At 35.6% G+C, this 23067-nt stretch overlaps 5 non-coding genes across 5 annotated transcripts; all 5 read left to right on the top strand.

Moving 5' to 3' along the window:
• The first annotated feature begins 5963 nt into the window (after positions 1-5963).
• TRNAK-CUU (transfer RNA lysine (anticodon CUU)) lies at positions 5964-6036 on the top strand. Its single transcript has one exon. It is a non-coding gene; the product is annotated as a tRNA-Lys (tRNA).
• Positions 6037-6043: 7 nt separating this feature from the next.
• Positions 6044-6124, top strand: TRNAL-AAG (transfer RNA leucine (anticodon AAG)). The gene has a single exon. It is a non-coding gene; the product is annotated as a tRNA-Leu (tRNA).
• A 10618-nt stretch (positions 6125-16742) lies between these two features.
• TRNAK-CUU (transfer RNA lysine (anticodon CUU)) lies at positions 16743-16815 on the top strand. The gene has a single exon. It is a non-coding gene; the product is annotated as a tRNA-Lys (tRNA).
• A 7-nt stretch (positions 16816-16822) lies between these two features.
• TRNAL-AAG (transfer RNA leucine (anticodon AAG)) lies at positions 16823-16903 on the top strand. Its single transcript has one exon. It is a non-coding gene; the product is annotated as a tRNA-Leu (tRNA).
• Positions 16904-19847: 2944 nt separating this feature from the next.
• TRNAK-CUU (transfer RNA lysine (anticodon CUU)) lies at positions 19848-19920 on the top strand. The gene has a single exon. It is a non-coding gene; the product is annotated as a tRNA-Lys (tRNA).
• The last annotated feature ends 3147 nt before the right edge of the window (positions 19921-23067 follow it).

The following is a 23067-nucleotide window of genomic DNA, read 5'->3' as shown; positions in this document are numbered from 1 at the left end:
ATATTTTAATGGATACCAATTGAGATGGAGCTCTGGCTGATCAGACGGACGTCCGTTTGGTCAGACAAAGCTTTGTCTGGACTAAAATTTAACTAAAGTTTTCTATCCATTGGGAGGTTGGGCCAAGCAATTGAATGACTTCTTTATAAGCCCAACTACCCCCATTTGAGAGGATCTATCCCATCTACTGAGCTATTACTATCTCACAACTCTCAAAGCTATCATTTGGTGAACTAGCATTGATTACTTGCCTTCCAACTCCATCCAACTTTGAAGGACATCCCAAAGTAGTCAAGCAAGTTCATTGGAGTCAAGCTTGGAGTTATTGAAGGCCATTGGGACTTCTTAGTTGTGCATCTCATATCTTGGGCATTCATTCATCATTGCATCACACTCACATAGAGGGTAAAATGTCACTCCCCTTGTTAGGTAATATCATTCACTCTTCAAATTGTATTGATTGTTCAATTCTAGTCTATGTTGATTAGAATTGGTAGAGGATGCTATTGCCTTACTTAGAACAAAGATTGTAAAGGGTGCTCTTGCCCTAGTAACTATAGATTGCAAAGGGTTTGATTTCTACCCATTGTATTAAAAGAGAATCACTAGTGGAATACTCTCTTGAGGCCAAGAGAGTAGTGGACGTAGACTTGTAAAGTCAAACCATTATAAATACTTGTTTTGTGGATTGATTGCATTATTTAATTATATTTGAAATACACAATTTACTTTGTTTTTGCAATTAAACCAAAAAAATTAGGCAAGTCCACTAGTTAAAACCTATTCAACCCTTTCTAAGTTATATTAACGATTGATATGAGAGCAGTAGCTCAAATTGAGATTGAAATCAATCTCTAAAAGAATAAAAGATCATGGCATCATCATCCAACCAATAATCTTCAAGACCCAAAGGACATAACCTATAGGCCTCCATATTTTGATGGAGAAATGTTTGCTTATTGGAAAACTAGGTTTGAAGATATTGTATGTGTTATTGACAGAGATGTTTGGGACATAATTACATATAGACCCAATGAGATTACCATGTTTGATAAAGATTTTAACAAAATACCCAAACCAATGACCAAATGGGATGGAGCCGACAATGGCAAATCCCAAGCAAACCACAAAGCCAAAATGCTTCTACAATGTGCCTTAAGTGAGAAGGTATACAATAGATGTGATACTTGTAAGAATGCTAAGAAAATTTATGACAAATTAGTTGTTACCTATGAAGGAACCAACCAAATAAAAAAAATATGAATTTGGATGTTCATATGCTTCAATATGAAAACTTTAAGATGTTAGAAGATGAGAATATAACTTCTTTATTTACTAGATTCACTAACATTGTTAACAAGTTTTATAGTTTTGGTAAGGATTTTGCTAATGAGGATGTGACAAGAAGAATCATAAGAGTTCTTCCACCTTCATGGAGACCCAAGAAAACTGCAATACAAGAACTGAAAAATTTAGAAAATATCACACTTGATGACTTTATGGGATCCCTACTTGCACATGAGCGGAGCTTGAGGAAGACAAGAGATATGAAGAAAGTCACTCAAAAGAACCAAAGAAGAAGTCAATTGCTCTTAAAAGCTCCACCAAGAAGGATGATGAACCTAGTTGATTCAACATGGAACCAATAAGATCTAACCAAGTTGGACCCATGTAGGCATGGAGACCAATGCATATCTTTTCCTTCTTATATAGGTTTGCTTGATGAACACCCAAAGAAATGAATGGTACATTGATAGCGGTTGTTCCAAGCACATGACGTCAAATCCAAAGCTCTTCACAAAGCTTAGATCATATGATGGAAGAGGCATCACTTATGGAGATAATAAAAAAGGAAAGATAATTGGTGTTGCTACGCAATCCTATTCGTCCTCTCAACCGGATGAACCTGCAAGAATGAGCTCGACCGAGGAGGTCGAGTGTCACCTCCGACAATCTAGTTAGGAATCTCTCCAATTAAGGAAGACAATAAAGCAATGAACAATAAAGTTTAGAGTAGTGATAGCTCTATTCAGTGTATCTTTCTCTTTTGCTTACTCGCATTTTTATAAGATTCTTTGGACTTTTCAATGTTGGAGTTCATCTCAAACTTGATATTTGTTCGGACTCCAATACGAACTCTAGTAGTAGAGTTTATATCAAAGTAGGGTAGATCGGTGTGTATCATTCTATGATTATGAATCTAACACACATAACCGCCACTTGTCTTCCAGAATTTTCTTTATGAACCGACCATGGGTAATCCGATCATGGTTTGGTTTATAATATGGTCCGACCAATACTGGTTCGAACTTAGTAATTATTCCTTTATCGGCATTGATCAAGTTAATATTAGAGGTACTTCTATATTAGAGGTACTTCTATCTCAAATGTATATTTAGTTGATAAACTATCATATAATTTGCTTAGTGTAAGTCAATTGTGTAGTATAGGCTATAAAGTTGCATTTGATGTTTTTTGTTGTCATGTGAAAGATATGAATAACTAATTGTAAAAGGTATTAGGAGAGATAACATATATACTTGTATTTTTAATGAATCATCTCATAATATAACTTGTCTTATGTCACATGAAGAAACTCTTATTTGGTATAGAAAACTAGGTCACATCAATATGAAGTTAATTGAGACCATTGCATCAAAGAATCTAGTTAGGAATCTTTCAATAATAAAGTTTGATAAAAACTATTTTTGTGATGCATACCAAAAGGGAAAACAAACCAAAGTATCTTATAAGTCCAAGAACATAGTCTCCACTAGTAGACCACTAGAATTTCTTCACATGGACTTATTTGGACCGATTCTCATAACTAGCCTTAGTGATAAACACTATACATTTGTCCTTGTAGATGACTACTTAAGGTATACATGTACTTTATTTCTGATACATAAAGATGATGTATTTGAAGAATTCACCATTCTTGTTAGGAAAATTCAAAACAAGAAAGGATACCTCATAACCACCATTCAAAGTGACCATGGGAGGGAATTTGACGACAACAACTACTTCGGAGAGTTTTGTGATAAAGAAGGCATAACTCATAACTTTTTCGCCCCTAGGACCCCCAATCAAATAGAGTAGTGGAAATGAAGAATAGATCACTCCAAAAAATGGCTAGAACCAAGCTTAGTGAATTCTCAATGCCAAAATATCAGCACGCGATGCTTGAATTATGTTTTAATTAGAAAATTCTAAACAAAACGCCAATGAACCATGGAAAGTGAATTCTCAATGCCAAAATATCTTCCGAGTGGCGAAAGCTGAAGCCAAAATGAGATAAAATCAAAGCTTACAGCGATGTCTTGAATCACTGAATTCTAATTAGAAAACCCCCTCAAAAGAGCGCCGAACCAAACGTAGGGAAACAACGAAGAAGACGGAGGGAAGAGAGGCCTCTCCAAACCCCCGGAAACCCGGAAGAAGACGGAAGAGACGGGGGGAAGGGTAAGGCCAAGCAAGTAGGCAACCGCGAAAGGCGGGGAGAAGACGGAGGTGAAGAGACGAAGGGAAGGGAGGAACCGGCGAGGTGCGCGGGAAGGTTGATGTTTCCGGAAAATCGGAAAAGTTGTAATTTTGATATCGCCCCCTTTTAATTCGCCCTTTCTGGGAATTCGCCATGATATGAACTTTATCACAATAAAGAACTTAAGGTTGATCACTTCCAAATATTTGGATGTAAATGCACTATATTGAACACTAAGGACCCTAAAGGAAAACTTTGATGAAAAAGTTGATGATGGAGTTTTCTTTGGATATTCCCAAAATAGTAGGGCATCTAGAGTGTTAAATAAAAGAAGCTTAGTTGTTCAATGAATGTCACATGTGATGTATCTCCACCTAAGGATGAATATAAACATCTAATTGGTGAGGATGATGATGGGAGGGTTGAATATGTCATTAGAGAAAAAGTGAACAACTTATCTCTAAAAGAACCTAAAAATGATCACATAGATGGTGGGACCCCCTCTCAAGAGTTACCTAAGGAGGTAGTCCCATTGGAAAACCATCCCTTTGAACAAGTCATAGGTGACTTAGGTCAAGGAATCTAAATTAGATCAAGAATTCAAAATTTCTGCAATTATGTTGCAATGAAAGAGGCCCTAACCAATAGTTATTAGATCATTGCCATGCAAGAAAAGTTAAATCAATTTGAAATAAATGATGTTTGGAAACTCATTTAAAGACCCCGAGACTATACCATCATAGGCACCAAATGGGTATTTAGAAACAAGCTTGATGAGGAATGGTCAAGTCATTAGAAATAAGGCAAGGTTGGTGGCCCAATGGTATAATCAATAAGAAGGAATTGACTTTGATGAGACTTATGCACCCGTAGCCCAATTGAAATTTATAAGAATACTAATAGCATTTGCATGCTATAAGAATTTCAAGTTATATCAAATAGATGTTAAAAGTGCATTCTTAAATGGATTCATTATGGAGGAAGTTTATATTGCACAACCTCCGAGATTTGAAGACTCTGCCTACCCCAACCATGTCTTCAAACTTAAGAAGGCTCTTTATGGATTAAAACAAGCTCCACGAGCTTGGTATGAAAGATTAAACAAATTTCTGGTCCAAAAGGTATTCTTAATGGGTAAGGTAGACACTACATTATTTGTAAAGTATAAAAAAACTGACATTATTATTGTGAAAATATATGTGAATGGTATCATTTTGGTGCTGCAAATGTATCTTTATGTCATGAGTTTAGTACTTGTATAAGAAATGAATTTTTAAATTTCTTTCTTGGTTTGCAAATTAAACAAAATGAAAATGATATCTTCATTAGTCAAACTAAGTACATCAAAAAACTCATAAAGAAATTTGATGTGACATCTCAAAAGATTAGTGTGACACCCATGAACACATCTTTGAAATTATCAAAAGATGAGGATGAGAAGCCTTTTGATACCACTAAGTATAGAGGTATGATCGGAAGCCTTCTATACTTAACGGCTAGTAGACCGGACATCATGTTTAGTGTTTGTGCTTGTGCAATATATCAAACCAATCCTAAACAATCTCATGCTTGTGCCGTAAAGAGAATATTCAAATATTTGAAAGGTACATCAAACTTAGGCTTATGGTACCTTAAGGGTCAAGAATTTGACCTACTAAGTTTTTTGGATGCCGACTTTGCCGGTTGTCATGTTGACCGGAAGAGCACAAGTGGCACATGCCACTTGCTTGGACCATGCCTAGTGTCATAGTTTAGCAAGAAACAAAATTGTATTGCTCTTTCGACAACCGAGGCGGAATACATTGCAGCCGGTAAGTTAAATAAGTCTATGGGATTATGCACTTCAGTTTGAATAACATGAACAAACATTCAAATGGTTTTTAATAATTGAATACATAACATCAAAATTTTCAAATATATGGAATCAAGTAACTACATACTCTTTAGGCTTTACTACTTCTTCATGAAAACAAAATCTCTTTTTGTTATATCTTTAAATACATATTTACCAAAGAGAGGCTTGGAAGAATTAGGAGATCACTCTTTAAAAAAAAATTGTAATGAAAAAAAGGTCACAACCCAAAAATGGTGTGAGACCATAATAGAAAATAATTTGTGAGGATCCAATATTTTTTAATCTACTTCTTTATTGTTTAGGCAACAAGGTTCTCGCATACAGTTTGGTTAGTGATTAATGAACCTTTGTTTGTTACTGTGCCAATATCTTCCACATGGTCTTTAGATCGCGACATTTTAGAAATTCAACAACTATAATTAGAAGGAAAATGTCGCAATCACTAGAGTATTAAAATACATATATCACGATATGAAGATTATATGAATATCAAATAAAATTTTATGGGTATTAGACCTAAAAGAAGACTTTCTAGTTTTACCAAAGACTGCTCATCCACAAAAAAAATAAAAAATAAATGATTCTCCAAATCTAATATATAGATATTTTGGGTAAAAATTTCATTCAGCCCGTCTAGCTCAGTTGGTAGAGCGCAAGGCTCTTAACCTTGTGGTCGTGGGTTCGAGCCCCACGGTGGGCGCTCTCATGTTGAGATGGCCGAGTTGGTCTAAGGCGCCAGATTAAGGTTCTGGTCCGAAAGGGCGTGGGTTCAAATCCCACTCTCAACATATATTTTTTTTAAATGAATTCCTATTCTGCCGGATAAATTTTTTCACCTGTCCCAAATCTTGTGGGGTTCCAAACTAATAATGGAATTTATGATTTCTCTTGGTTAGTGGTGAATGAATGATCATCATCGGCAGAAACAAGCAATGAAAATCCTTTGGAACATAATGCTAGATTCACCATTATCTAAAGAGATAAGACCTAGCTTTTTTTTTATTTCTTATCAAGGTTCCTACAACAAGAAATTCGTACAATCAAGGTTCGGCACATACCTGGAAGTGAAAGATGGAATGTTGGGTAATCGTATCACAAATTCTTACAATTACAAAAAATCAAATTGCAGTATAATTATATAGATTTGTTTTTTATTTCTTTTTTGGTCTTTTAGTGGAAGTTAGTTTGATTCTTTTAGGAGGGGTGGGGTTTCGTTCTTTTTTTATTGCTTGATTTGTTTGGGTTTTGCCTTTGTGTTTTTTAGCTTGTTTAGGAATTTTTGGTAGGCAAAAAGAAGGAGTGGAGATGCAGGGAGAAAAGATTTCAAGGGATCTTCAAGCTTAATTAAGGAGTCCTCGTAGGGTTTGGATAATTTAGAAGAAGTTATGCATAGGTCGCCTTTGTGAGGCCTAAACTATTGTCAAGTCCCATTAGTGCAAAAAATTATGTCTAGGTCCCAAACCAACTAACACCATTTGAGAGGTGTTAAGTTTGTTCGTGAAATGACATATCAAGGTTCAACAAATTCTCAATTTCCAAAGGGAAAGAGCCACAAGATGTTAATTGGTTTGGGATCTATTTGTAATTTTTTGCACTAATGAGACCTGTTGGGAAATGCCATGTTAGCATTGCCATGTCAACATTGCCAAATCAGCCTCCATTAGTTTTTTATGATAACAAATACAAATTACTAATGTCTATATTAACCTGTGTTCAACTCATTACTAAAGTGGTCCGATTCCAACTCATTGGACCAAACTCACTGGATGATCAAGCCCAAGTCAAGACCAAGCAATCTTCGACAAAGAATCAAAGTCAAGATGAATATCAATTTCAAAGCACAAGAAGATGCGAAGATCAAGTCAAGATCAAGACTTAGATGAATTTTTGACACATTCATATACACTCATGTGTAATCACATTTAATTATATGCATATCATGTCGCTAAACTGACCTAGGACATATTAAAAAGTGTACGAGGCTTAGGGTTGACCAAAAAGACCAAACACCCAAGCAAAGTCTAAGTCCCAAACTTGACTGGGACTTTGTGTTGCAGACTGACGTCCGTGATCCGTCTAGTCACAGAGTGCTAGACAGAATTTTCGGTCGGGTTCGATATAAGCCCAATGGCTATATTTTAACCGATACCAATTGAGACAAAGCTCCGTTTGGTCAGATGGAACTCCATCTTTACTAAAATTTGAGTGAAATTTTCTATTTGTTAGGAGTTTGGGCCAAGCAATTGAATGACTTATTTATAAGCCCAACCACCCCCATTTGAGAAGATCTACCCCATCTACTGAGCTATTAGTACCTCACAACTCTCGAAGCTATCATTGATTACTTGCCTTCCAACTCCATCAAACTTTGAAGGACATCCCAAAGTTGTCAAGTAAGCTCATTGGAGTCAAGCTTGGAGTTATTGAAGGCCATTGGGACTTCTTAGTGGTGCATCTCATATCTTGGGCATTCATTCCTCATTGCATCACACTCACACAAGGGGTAACGTGTCACTCTCCTTGTTAGGTAATATCATTCACTCTTCAAATTGTATTGATTGTTCAATTCTAGTCTAGGTTCATTAGAATTGGTAGGGGGTGATTTTGCTCTACTTAGAAAAAAGATTGTAGAGATTGTTTTTGCCCTACTTAGAACAAAGATTATAAAGGGTGTTATTGCCCTAGTAAATATAGATTGTAAAGGGTTTGATCTCTATCCATTGTATTGAAAGAGAATCACTAGTGAAATCCTCTTTTTGAGGCCAAGAGGGGAGTGGACATAGACTTTTAAAGTCGAACCACTATAAATACTTGTCTTGTGGATTGATTGCATTATTTAATTATTTTTGAAATATACAATTTACTTTGTATTTGCAATTAAACAAAAAAATTAGGCAAGTCCACTAGTTACAACCTATTCACCCCCCTCTAAGTTGTATTAACAATTGGTATCAGAGTAGGAGCTCAAATTGAGATATAAATTAATCTTTAAAAGAATAAAAGATCATGGCATCATCATCCAACCAATTCTCTTCAAGACCCAAAGGACTTAATACCTCTAGGCCTCCATATTTTGATGGAGAAAAGTTTTCTTATTAGAAAACTAGGTTTGAAGATATTGTATGTGCTATTAACGAAGATGTTTGGGTTATAATTATATATAGACCCAATGAGATTACCAAGTTTGATAAAGATTTTAACAAAATACCCAAACCAAGGACCAAATGGGATGGAGCCGACAAGGTCAAATCCTAAGCAAACCACAAAGACAAAATGCTTCTATAATGTGCCTTAAGTGAGAAGGTATACAATAAATGTGATACTTGTAAGAATGCTAAGAAAATTTATGACAAATTAGTTGTTACCTATGAAGGAACCAACCAAATAAAAAAGATGAAGTTGAATGTTCACATGCTTCAATATGAAAACTTTAAGATGTTAAATGATGAAAATATAACTTCTTTATTTACTAGATGCACTAACATTGTTAACAAATTGCATAGTCTTGGTAAGGATTTTGTTAATGAGGATGTGACAAGAAGAATCTTATAGTTCTTCCACCTTTATGGAGACTCAAGAAGACTGCAATACAAGAAGTGGGAAACTTCGAAAATATCACATTTGATGACCTCATGAGATCCCTACTTGCACATGAGCAGAGCTTGAGGAAGACAAGAGATATGACGAAAGTCACTCAAAAAAGCCAAAGAAGAAATCAATTGCTCTTAAAAGCTCCACCAAGAAGGATGATGTAAGTGAAGGAGAATAAAGCGACTCCGATAGTGATATAGCACTTATCACAAGGAGTTCAAGAAAATTCTCAAAGGAAGAAAAAGAAGATACCCACCCAAGGGACAACGGTTCAAAGAATCAAAAGGAAGAACTCACCCACTAACATTCAAGATGTCATTTGCTTTGAGTGTAGGAAACTAGGTCATTTCAAAATTGAATGTCCTAACAAAGGAAAGAAGAAATCATACAAAGCTGGAGTTACCTACACTAAAAGCGATGATGAGGAAGAAATGAAGAATCCGATGAAGAGAAGATCAACTTAGCATTGATGGCTAAATCGGATGAAGATCAAGACCTTGAGGTAAACTCTATATACAATTGTCTTGATTCCACTAATGAAGAAAATGAAATAGATGACATTGATGAGGAAGATCTAGTTAGTGGCTTTCAAACCTTGTATAATTTAAGTAAGAAACTTGAAAAGAAAAATTAAGGTTTTGAAATGTGAGGTATCCGTTCTTAATGACACCATAAATGATCTACGAGAGTACATTAAGAAAATAGAAACTGAAAACATTGATCTAAACAATGCTCTTATAACATTTACAAATGGGCAAAATAACTTAAATAATATTCAAGGAACCCCCCAAAAGAATCAAAGAAGGACTCGGATTCAATGGTGAAACCTCCACTCCTAGAAAGGAGAAGGAAGTTAGATTTGAAAAATGCACATCTAGTAAGAATCATTCACCAAAACCCACAAATGTTCAAGGAAACATTCAAAGTGGAAAACAACGACTCAACCTCAAACCAATAAAGGATAAAGGAAAAATTAGAAGAGGAAAATTACTATTTCCAAAGGAAATGGCAGAATGGGAATCAAAAGAATGGACTAATTGCAGTCTTAGAGCTTGAGATGAGAGTGAGCTAGTAAGACTTTTAGGAATGAAGATCCTAGATTCAGAAATTAAGGTATTTTCAAGCAAGCAAGGTATGGGGGAATTGTTGATTGGGGCTCTTTTCAAACTTGCCTATGTACCTTCCTAGTGACTTGGACAGTATCAAGTCATTCGTAGTTTGAACGGGATTTAGAGAGGCTAGAGTAACTAATGAACAAAAGGACCAAATTATTCTAGTCAAGGTTATTCAAGAGGTAATGGAGGAACCAAAACCATTATGACCATAGATGACAAAAATCCCAAAATTACCAAAATGTCCAAAGCCAACAACATCACCAATTTTGGCAAAATCAAAATCAAATGATGTTTGGTTATAATTAGCCATATTCTTGCATTGCACCTTATGAGCATATGCCTCAACCTCCATTTAGATCATATATGCCAGACCATTAAAGACCTAGAAGAAGTCAAAACTTCTATAAAAACACAAACCAAATGAGTGGGCAAAGAAGTCAAAATTTCAATGGACCAAGGACAAAAACCTCAAGTCCAAGAACCTTTTGACATTTGTAACCCAAGATTTCAAAGACCTAAGGGGTATCAACCTAGTTGGTTCAACATGGAACCAATAAGATCTAACCAAGTTGGACCCATGTAGACGTGGAGACCAATGCATATCTTTTCCTTTTTATATAGGTTTGCTTGATGAACACCCAAAGAAGTGAATTGTACGTTGATAGCGATTGTTCCAAGCACATGACGTCAAATCCAAAGCTTTTCATCACAAAGCTTAGATCATATGATAAAAGATGCGTCACTTATGGAGACAATAGAAAATGAAAGATAGTTGGCATTGGTCAAGTTAATATTGAAGATACTTCTATCTCAAATGTATATTTAGTTGATAAACTATCATATAACTTGCTTAGTGTAAGTCAATTGTGTTTTATATGCTATAAAATTACATTTGATGTTTCTTGTTGCCATGTGAAAGATATATATATATATACTTGTGTTTTCAATGAATCATCTCTTAATATGACTTGTTTTATGTTACATGAATAAACTCTTATTTGGCATAGAAAACTAGGTCACATCAATATGAACTTAATTGAGACCATTGCATCAAAGAATCTAGTTAGGAATATTTCAATAATAAAGTTTGATAAGAACCATTTTTGCGATGCATGCCAAAAGGGAAAACAAACAAAAGTATCTCATAAGTCCAAAAACATAGTCTCCACTGGTAGACCACTAGAATTTCTTCACATGGACTTATTTGGACTGATTCCCATAGCTAGCCTTGGTGATAAACACTATACATTTGTCATTGTAAATGACTACTCAATGTATACATGGACTTTATTTCTAAAACATAAAGATGATGTATTTGAGGAATTCACCATTCTTGTTAGGAAAATTCAAAACAAGAAATGATACCTCATAACCACCATTCAAAGTGACCATGGGAGGGAATTTGACGACAACAACTACTTCGGAGAGTTTTGTGATAAAGAAGGCATAACTCATAACTTCTCCGCCCCTAGGACCCCCCCAATCAAATGGAGTAGTAAAAAGGAAGAATACATCACTCAAGAAATGGCTACAACCATGCTTAGTGAATTCTCAATGCCAAAATATCTTTGGGCTGAAGCCACAAGCATCGCTTGTTATGTCTTTAATCATGTTTTAATTAGAAAATTCTTAAAAAAGACGCCATATGAACTTTATCGCAATAAAGAACCTAGGGTTGATCACTTCCAAATATTTGGATGTAACTGCACTATATTGAACACTAAGGACCCTAAGGGAAAATTTGACGAAAAAGTTGATAAGGGAGTTTTCTTGGGATATTCCCAAAATAGTAGGGCATCTAGAGTGTTAAATAAAAGAACCTTAGTTGTGGAAGAATCAGTGAATGTCACATATGATGTATCTCCACCTAAGGATGAATATAAACGTCTAGTTGATGAGGATGATGATGGGAGGGTTGAATATGTAATTAGAGAAAAAGTGGACAACTTATCTCTAGAAGAACCTAGAAATGATCACATAAATGGTGGGACCCCCTCTCAAGAGTTACCTGAGGAGGTAGTCCCATGGGAAGACCATCCCCTTGAACAAGTCATAGGTGATTTAGGTAAAGGAATCCAAATTAGATCAAGAACTCAAAGTTTTTGCAATTATGTTGCATTTTTATCAACTATAGAACCCAAAAATGCAAAAGATGCCCTAATCGATAGTTATTAGATCATGGCCATGCAAGAAATGATGTTTGGGAACTCATTTAAAGACCCCGATTCCATACCATCATAGGCACCAAATGGGCATTTAGAAACAAGCTCGATAAGAATGGTCAAGTCGTTAGAAATAAGGCAAGGTTGGTGGCCCAAGGGTATAATCAATAAGAGAGAATTGACTTTGATGAGACTCTTTGATGAGACTGTTAATTGTGTCTAAAGATGCTACACAAATGCACGTGTCGCAATCAAATAGTAAATAATAAGTAGAGTATCGATCCCACGGATAATTTTAACTTTAACTTTCAATGTAAAAGTAAAACTAATTTAAACAAGATTAACAATATTGATTTGTGATTGATGAACCAAATAAACAAATGATAGGTAATTAAACTTGAGAACCTAAGTGGGAAATATGGAATAGAAGGACCTTTAATGAATGATATGAGTGTTGGAATCAGTTTCCCTTCCCCTGAATTTATAATGCGAATACTGAAAGCAATACTACAGCACAAAGTATATCAAGAACCTGGAATAAAATGACATAATGATATTTTCCAATATACATATGCATTAGCATCCTAATTCAAAATCTTCATATTCCTATGGAGAAATGAAATGAGAATGCAACTTATACTCAATCCCAATCATGGCAATGTGAGGTAAGTGAGTATTCCTACCCAACCTACTAATTAGCTAAATCCAAATAAAGATTAAGCTAACTCACACCATTCAGCAAGCATCTAGACTCAATTAACTTTCCAGTTAACTAAAATCATGGCATTCATTTATGGAAAATCAGTCAATAAATCAAATTAATCAATAACTAACATGTTGAATTCATTGATAATAGATTGTACTGCAGTAAAACTCAAGAACACTTGATAATTACATCTTAAAATACAGGTTGAGGTACTCTTATCATCCCAACACAATAAGAACTTAGCTCATATTGGAATTCAAAAGCACAGAAATATATAAAGTCATCAACATCGTTCAGCTAGAGTATAAGAAGATAGAATTATAAAACTGAATAGAAAACTAGGAGATGCAATGCTTCCACACGAACTCCAGCCTTCCTCTCCAGCAGCTCTATTTTTTCCCACGAGTTCAGCTTTTCTGGTTCTCTTTCTATTCTGTTCTCTTCCTGTCTCCCTCAACCCTTTCTCTCTTTCTTCTATAAAATGTCTTCAATCATTAGGGTAGAACCTGGCTGTAGGATTAGAACATCCCCCTTGAGATCCAGGGCTGAGAACATTCATGTATTTACAAGAATAAAGTCCCCTTTAGTTAGCCATTTTTAGTTATTTCCATGTGAACTCAATCTGGGAATATTCTGCTCCGTGATGTTGCAGCATCTCTATAGTAAAGTTAGAAGACATGTTCTTCTTCTCTTATGGGTCTTCACCTACAATGCTAAGAGAAAGAGGGTTAATCAAATTTATCCATTAATTGAAGAGAAACTCATGCAAGAATGACATAAAGGACCTTCACAAGACTTAAAATGGACTCACTAAAACAACATTTAATGACAACTAACATAAAACAAAGATAAAATACTCTTAAATCAAGCTATCTCAAGTATAAAATTACCAAACTTAACTCTATTTCATAGAGTTATCAGAGACCCATGCACCCGTAGCCAGTGGCGGAGCCACGTTGGGACCGGAGGGGGCCATGGCCCCCCCGTATTTTTTGAAATTGGAAATATCCTTGTTTTTTTCCTTATTTCTCTATCTTTAAATGTGAAATACCACTATTTGGCCCCCTCCAAAAATTAAAAATAAAAATTTAAGATAAAGATGATGGGTACAAATGTCATTCATAATCTCTATCTAATGGTTATCATTCAATCCCTAGTTTTAAGGAATAAAAGGTTAAATTCTAATTAAAATCTAACTTAAAAACTAACTCACGATCCATGAATTTCTCCTTATATATTCTCTTCTATTTTCATTTCTATTTATTCGCTCATGGATTTCCTCTTTTATTCCTATTTTTTCTCTTTTTTTTTCTCACACGTCTCACAAAATATTGAAGTAGTTAGCAAACTTTGGAATTTTCCTAAATCTTCTCCACATTAGGTATTCACTCTCTCTTTCTCAAATTATTCATTTCTCTCTCACACACTCACGAATTTTCTATTAATTTACCTAATTTTTAATGTAGACTCTACATTAAAATATAATAATATATTATGAGATGGGACCTATAGTGGGTCCCACATTGGCCCACATACATTCGGCCCCCCTCCATGTTCAATCCTGGCTCCGCCCCTGCCCGTAGCCTAATCGAAATACATAAGAATACTATTAGCATTTGCATGCTAAAAGAATTTAAAGTTATACCAAATGGATGTAAAAAATGCATTCTTAAATGGATTCATTATGGAGGAAGTTTATGTTGCACAACCTCCGAGATTTGAAGACTCTACCTACCCCAACCATGTCTTCAAACTTAAGAAGGCTCTTTATGGATTTAAACAAGCTCCACGAGCTTGGTATAAAAGATTAAGCAAATTTATAGTCCAAAAGAGATTCTTAATGGGTAAGGTAGACACCACATAATTTGTAAACTATACGAAAACTGACATTATTATTGTGCAAATATATGTGGATGGTACCGTTTTTGGTGCTACAAATGAATCTCTATGTCATGAGTTTAGTACTTGTATAAGAAATGAATTTGAAATGAGTATGATGGGTGAATTAAATTTCTTTTTTGGTTTGCAAATTAAACAAAATGAAAATAGTATCTTCATTAATCAAACTAAGTATATCAAAGAAGTCATAAAGAAATTTGATGTGACATCTCAAAAAACTAGTGAGACACCCATGAACACATCTTTGAAATTATCAAAAGATGAGGATGAGAAGCCTTTTGATGCTACTAAGTATAGATGTATGATCGGAAGCCTTCTATACTTAATGGCTAGTAGACCGGACATCATGTTTGGTGTTTGTGCTTGTGCAAGATATCACACCAATCCTAAACAATCTCATGCTTGTGTCATAAAGAGAATATTCAAATATTTGAAAGGTACATCAAACTTAGGCTTATGGTACCCTAAGGGTCAAGAATTTGACCTACTAAGTTTTTCGGATGTCGACTTTGCCGATTGTCATGTTGACCAGAAGAGCACAAGTGGCACATGTCACTTGTTTGGACCATGCCTAGTGTCATGGTTAAGAAAGAAATGTTGTATTATTTTTAATATAATAAAATATGTTTCATTTTATTGGATTTGTAAGTGCGGAAAACTTTCCTTTATTTATTTTAGGAAAGTGTATTATTATATAGTCCCACATTGGAAACCGAGGTGTCGGAATCCAGGTTAATTAATAGGTACCACCTATTAACTTTAACTTATAATAATGAGACACGCCAATGTGTGTGCAGTGTATGAGTGAGGACGGTATACCGTCCGAGCGCGCACGCGTGGCGTGGGCTATGGGCGTTTGTGGCGCACGCACTTAGCACTTTGTTATGATCAGCGGTAGATCTAGGGCGAAGGAAGTAGATCCATAAATATTGTTTTGATGGTTCAATAGGGACCGTTAGATCGTGCGGCCGAACGATCCGACAGCTCATATATGAACATCAGCATTCGTATCCCTACAGAGAGGTGCACCCATACGAACAGAGTCATGAACTGTTCAGTGGAGGCACCTCAATGCCTATAAATCCGTCTAGCTTCACAACAGCAGGACAAGAGAGAAAATCCCAAAGTCTTCTCTGTTCTTGAGTTTTGTGAGTGCTTAGCAAAACTTGAGAGATTTAACTCGAAGTTGGGCTTCTTTGTATCCTGGGAGACGGTTCCCAGTACCTCATAGCACCTTGATGTGAGAGCGAATTACGTCTTAAGGAAAGCGACGTTGTAACGCGCCTAGAAGTTCCAGCTCAAATACTGTGATCCTTTTTCCATTTATTTAACAAGAAACAAAATTGTATTGCTCTTTTGACAACCGAGGCGGAATACATCGCAGCCGGTAAGTTAAATAAGTCTATGGGATTATGCACTCTAGTTTGAATAACATGAGTAAACATTCAAATGGTTTTTTATTAGTGAATACATAACATCAAAAATTTCAAATATGTGGAATCAAGTAACTATATACTCTTCAAGCTTTACTACTTCTTCACGAAAACAAAATCTCTTTTTGTTATATCTTTAAAAACATATAACCAAAGAGAGGTTTGGAAGAATTAGGATATCATCCTCTAAAAAAAAATTTGTAATGAAAAAAAGATCACAACCCAAAAATGGTGTGAGACATTAATAGAAAATAATTGGTGAGGATCCAAGATTTTTTAATCTACTTCTTTATTGTTTAGGCAACAAGGTTCTTGCATACAGTTTGGTTAGTGATAATGAACCTTTGTTTGCTACTATGCCAATATCTTTCACATGGTCTTTAGATCGTGACATTTTAGAAATTCAACAACTATAATTAGGAGAAGGAAAATGTCGCAGTCACTAGAGTTTTAAAACTCCAACTCTAATATATAGATATTTTGGGTAAAATTTTCATTCAGCCCGTCTAGCTCAGTTGGTAGAGCGCAAGGCTCTTAACCTTGTGGTCGTGGGTTCGAGCCCCACGGTGGGCGTGTCTATGTTGAGATGGCCGAGTTGGTCTAAGGCGCCAGATTAAGGTTCTGGTCCGAAAGGGCGTGGGTTCAAATCCCACTCTCAACATATTTTTTCACGTCCCAATCTCGTGGGGTTCCAAACTAATAATGGAATTTATGATTTCTCTTGGTTAATGGTGAATGAATGATCATCATCGGCAAAAACAAGCAATGAAAACCCTTTGGAACATAATGCTAGATTCACCATTATCTAGAGAGATAAGACCTAGTTTTTTTTTTTTTTATTTTTATTTCTTATCAAGGTTCATGCAACAAGAAATTCGTATAATCAAGGTTCCAGCACATCCTAGAAGGCTGATTTCCACTTCTATTATTAACATAAATTACTTTTGATCCAACTAGTGGAACCTTCATCCCGTAAGCAGTCAAAGAAGATAAGATATGTAAAGAGAGAAATAGATACTGATGTAAAAGAATGATGTTTAAATGAGAACGAATAGCATACTTGGAAGTGGAAGATGGAATGTTGGGTAATCGTATCACAAATTCTTACAATTACAAAAAATAAAATTGTAGTATAATTATATAGATTTGTTTTTTATTTCTTTTCTGGTCTTTTAGTGGAAGTTAGTTTGATTCTGTTAGGAGGGGTGGGGTTTCGTTCTCTTTTTTCTTCGTTTGCTTGATTTGTTTGGGTTTTGCCTTAGTGTTTTTTAGCTTCTTTAGGAATTTATTTTTGGTAGGCAGAAAGGAAGGAGTGGAGATGTAGGGAGAAAAGATTTAAAGGGATCTTCAAGCTTAATTAAGGAATTCTCATAGGGTTTGGATAATTTAGAAGAAGTTATGCATAGGTCACCTTTGTGAGGCCTAAACTATTGTTAGGTCCCATTAGTGCAAAAAATTATGTCTAGGTCCCAAACCAACTAACACCATTTGAGAGGTGTTAAGTTTGTTCGTGAAATGACATATCGAGGTTCAACAAACTCTCAATTTCCAAAGGGAAAGAGCCACAAGATGTTAATTGGTTTGGGATCTATATGTAATTTTTTGCACTAATGAGACCTATAGGGAAATGCCATGTTAGCATTGCCAAATCAGCCTCCATTAGTTTTTGATGATAACAAATACAAATTACTAATGTCTATATTAACTTGTGTCCAACTCATTACTAAAGTGGACGGATTCCTACTCATTGGACCAAACTCACTGGATGATCAAGCCCCCCAAGCAATCTTCGACAAAGAATCAAAGTCCAAATGAATATCAAGTTCAAAGCACAAGAAGATGCAAAGATCAAGTCAAGATGAAGACTTAGATGAATTTAGGACTTAGGAAACATTCATATACACTCATGTGTAATCACATTTAATTATATGCATATCATGTCACTAGATTGATCTAGGACATATTAAGAAAGTGTATGAGGCTTAGGGTTGACCAAAAATACCAAAAACCCAAGCAAAGTCCAAGTCTCAAACTTGACTGGGACTATGTGTTGCAGACGGACGTCTGTCTATTCACAGAGTGCCAAACAGAATTTTCGTATGGTCCTGATATAAGCCCAACGGCTATATTTTAACATATACCAATTGAGATGGAGCTCCGTTTGGTCTAACGGATCCGTTAAAAAGTTTAATATAACGAAGTTTTAAATCATTTTTCATAGTTGTAGGGGACATATGACGGCGTTTTTCACAAAACGCCGTTACAGAGCTATGCACAACGGCATTTCTACAAAATGCCGTGATAAATAGCATACAACGGCATTTTTTAGCAAACGAATCTCTATGTCATGAGTTTAATACTTGTATAAGAAATGAATTTGAAATGAGTATGATGGGTGAATTAAAAAAATTTTTTCTTGGTTTGCAAATTAAACAAAATGAAAATGGTATCTTCATTAGTCAAACTAAGTATATCAAAGAAGTCATAAAGAAATTTGATGTGACATCTCAAAAGACTCATGGGACACTCATGAGCTCATCTTTGAAATTATCAAAAGATGAGGATGAGAAGCCTTTTGATGCCACTAAGTATAGAGTATGATCGGAAACCTTCTATACTTAATGGCTAGTAGACCGGACATCATGTTTAGTGTTTGTGCTTGTGCAAGATATCACACCAATCCTAAACAATCTCATGCTTGTGCCATAAAGAGAATATTCAAATATTTGAAAGGTACATCAAACTTAGGCTTATGGTACCCTAAGGGTCAAGAATTTGACCTACTAAGTTTTTTGGATGTCGACTTTGCCGATTGTCATGTTGACCGGAAGAGCACAATTGGCACATGTCACTTGTTTGGACCATGCCTAGTGTCATGGTTAAGAAAGAAACAAAATTGTATTGCTCATTCGACAACCGAGGCGGAATACATCGTAGTCGGTAAGTTAAATAAGTCTATGGGATTATGCACTCTAGTTTGAATAACATGAGTAAACATTCAAATGGTTTTTAATAAGTGAATACATAACATCAAAAATTTCAAATATGTGGAATCAAGTAACCTATATACTCTTCAAGCTTTACTACTTCCTCACGAAAACAAAATCTCTTTTTGTTATATCTTTAAATACATATTACCAAAGAGAGGTTTGGAAGAATTAGGATATCATCCTCTAAAAAACAATTGTAATGAAAAAAAGATCACAACCCAAAAATGGTGTGAGACCCTAATAGAAAATAATTGGTGAGGATCCAAGATTTTTTAATCTACTTCTTTGTCGTTTAGGCAACAAGGTTCTTGCATATAGTTTGGTTAGTGATAATGAACCTTTGTTTGCTACTATGCCAATATCTTTCACATGATCTTTAGATCGCGACATTTTAGAAATTCAACAACTATAATTAGGAGAAGGAAAATGTCGCAATCACTAGAGTTTTAAAATACATATATCACGATATGAAGATTATATGAATATCAAATAAAATTTTATGGGTATTAGACCTAAAAAAACTTTCTAATTTTATCGAAGGCTACTCTCATCCAAAAAAAAAATAAAGATTCTCCAACTCTAATACATAGATATCTTGAGTAACAATTTCATTCAGCCCGTCTAGCTCAGTTGGTAGAGCGCAAGGCTCTTAACCTTGTGGTCGTGGGTTCGAGCCCCACGGTGGGCGTTACCATGTTGAGATGGCCGCCTTGGTCTAAGGGGCCAGATTAAGGTTCTGGTCCGAAAGGGCGTGGGTTCAAATCCCACTCTCAACATATATTTTTTTAAATGAATTCCTATTTTGTCAGAGTGTGATAAATTTTTTCACCTGTCCCAAATCTCGTGGGGTTCCAAACTAGTAACGGAATTTATGATTTCTCTTGGTTAGTGGTGAATGAATGATCGTCATCGACAGAAACAAGCAATGAAAATCCTTTGGAACATAATGCTAGATTCACCATTATCTAGAGAGATAAGAAAATCCCACTCTCAACATATATATTTTTTAAACAAATTCCTATTTTGCCAGAGTGTGATAAATTTTTTCACCTGTCCCAAATCTCATGGGGTTCCATACTAATAACGGAATTTATGATTTCTCTTGGTTAGTGGTGAATGAATGATCGTCATCGACAAAAAAAAAAAAAAAAAAAAACCGGAAAAAAAAAATGCTAGATTCACCATTATCTAGAGAGATAAGACCTAGCTTTTTATTTCTTGTCAAGGTTCCCGCAACAAGAAACGACAATCAAGGTCCGGCACATCCTAGAAGGCGTTTCCACTCTATATGAGCCATCCAATTTGAAACTATTGGTTTGGCACTCGAACCCATGGATATGGATGATGAAGATGGTGGACACCTGCAAGCCCAACAGGGTTCAAACCCACCCAACATATATTTTTAAATGAATTCCTATTTTGTCGAAGGGGGAAAAATTCCCCCGCCCCAAATCTCGGGGGGTTCCAAACTAGACGGAATTTATGATTTCTCTTGGTTAGTGGTGAATGAATGATCGTCATAAACAAGCAATGAAAATCCTTTGGAACATAATGCTAGATTCACCATTATCTGAGAGATAAGAAAATCCCCCCAACATATATATTTTAAACGATTCCTATTTTGCGAGTGTGATAAATTTTTCCCTGTCCCAAATCTCATGGGGTTCCATACTAATAACGGAATTTATGATTTCTCTTGGTTAGTGGTGAATGAATGATCGTCATCGACAGAAACAAGTAATGAAAATCCTTTGGAACATAATGCTAGATTCACCATTATCTAGAGAGATAAGACCTAGCTTTTTTTATTTCTTGTCAAGGTTCCTGCAACAAGAAATTCGTACAATCAAGGTTCCGGCACATCCTAGAAGGCTGTTTTCCACTTCTATTATGAGCCATCCAATTTGAAACTATTGGTTTGGCACTCGAACCCATGGATATGGATGATGAAGATGGTGGTACTACCGTTCTGTTGGAAACTGGAAGAAGATCCATAAAGAACTTGGTGGTTTGGGCAAGTGGATTCCAGCTCACAAGTGACAGAGTTGGGAGAACCGAGGCGACAAACCACCTTTTCAAAGGTGGTAGTCACTCCAAGCGGTTGATTGACCAACCAACCGCCACCCTAACTAGTCGGTTGGAATTGTATGCTTAGTTTCAGGATTTTCACTTTCAGAACCCCTATTTAAGGTTCTATATTCTTAGGCGGCAGTAAGACTTGAAAGAAGTTAGAGAGCACGTGTGGGAGCAAGAGAAGACACTCTTCGTGGAAAAAACATGTGATTTCGTTGGATTTTGGATCTTGGAGGTAAGAAAAACTAATTCCCTTCTTTTCTTTTCTTTTAAACCATTATTCTAGGAAGTTATTTTGGGAAAAACCTTTTCTAGAATTCTGATTAGGTTGGGAAACCTTTGTTTTCCATAACTTATCAAATCATGTAAAAAAAGAAGATTTGTATATGTTCCAATGGTGTATTCTTCTGAGAAGGATTATTGCTTACTTTCAGATCTGATTTGGAACTAGAGTTTCTTTAGTTTTCTTGTTTGGGATGTTTAGTTGGTGTTTCAGAGACATGATTTACACCTGGGATCACCCCAAAACTCATTAAAGATGAGGGATCAAAGATGTGAATTTTGGATATGAGATTCTGCCAAAGAGAGCTGGCGGTTGGTCCAAGCCAACCAACTGACCCTCTTTTTGACTTGGTTTCAAAGTTTGATTTGGTTGAATTGATTCTACACCTTAAAATGTAATTGCATGAACATGTTCATAGGACCTGCTGTAACTTGTTACAGTACTGGTTTGGGTGAAATCAAGTCTTATAGAAGGTTTTTTATATTAATCAAGTAAGGGAATAATACAGTCATGCTTGGATGTTTGATATGCTATTTCTTTAATTATTCAAAGCGTGTTATTGTTGAATTAATGTGTTGTATTATACTGTGTAAACATGATTGTCATGCAAAGTAATAGGAATGATTACAATTTGATGTTTATTACTTAATTACTCAATGTGGTGAATTGGAATGTGTGATTTTGGGTTTGGGAATGCATGGGCTTGTGGGTTAGACCATTGCCCTTAGTGCCTTTAGTGTTGCATGTAACATCTGGTTAGGCATGTTAGGATGTCTAGATGCATGGTTAGGTTATCCATGTACATGCTACTGACTATTTGACATGAGAATTGAAGCCAAGTGACTTGTGATAACAGTAGAGTGCTGGTGGGTGTCCAACAATCGGTAACCATCCTGTGAGGAGACACATGCCTACTAGCTTATCATTTATGATAGGGTTGCATATGTTGAGGGTTGAGCTCTTAGGCGTCCAACATTTGGTAGCCATCCCATAAGAGGCATCCACCCTATGATATGTAGATGACCATATGGTTATAGGAAATTAATCATACAGTCGGTAGCCATCCCGTGAAGATTAATGTTTCTACATAGAGAAGGTACTGGACCAAAAGGGCACCACGCATAAGGGAAGGTATCTGGATCATATGTAGTATTTGACCTTTATGACTTTGCATAGGGCTAGGGTATCCCTAACACGTTGCAGTTTTCATACCAATTGGAAACTGAATATCGTCTAAAATATTTTCAAAATAAATGAAGTTTTAGTGAAGGTGGGAAACCAAATCGAATTTGGATTTTGCCCATTTCATTAATTCAAAATAAATGAAATTTAGGGTAAAATTGACATTTAATCTGGTTTTATAAATGGGGTGGCATCATCTTTTGATTTCTTAATTTTAATGAATGACAAATTAGACATTACATATTCAAACTTAACGGCTACTTAACACCGTTATAAGGAAGGGGGCAACCAGTAATT

This window comes from Hakea prostrata, chromosome 8 (genome assembly GCF_041222555.1).
Source record: "Hakea prostrata isolate BN-2017 chromosome 8, UWA_Hpros_2, whole genome shotgun sequence".
Classification (NCBI taxonomy): domain Eukaryota; kingdom Viridiplantae; phylum Streptophyta; class Magnoliopsida; order Proteales; family Proteaceae; genus Hakea; species Hakea prostrata.
This window is presented reverse-complemented; position numbering and strand designations above follow the sequence as displayed.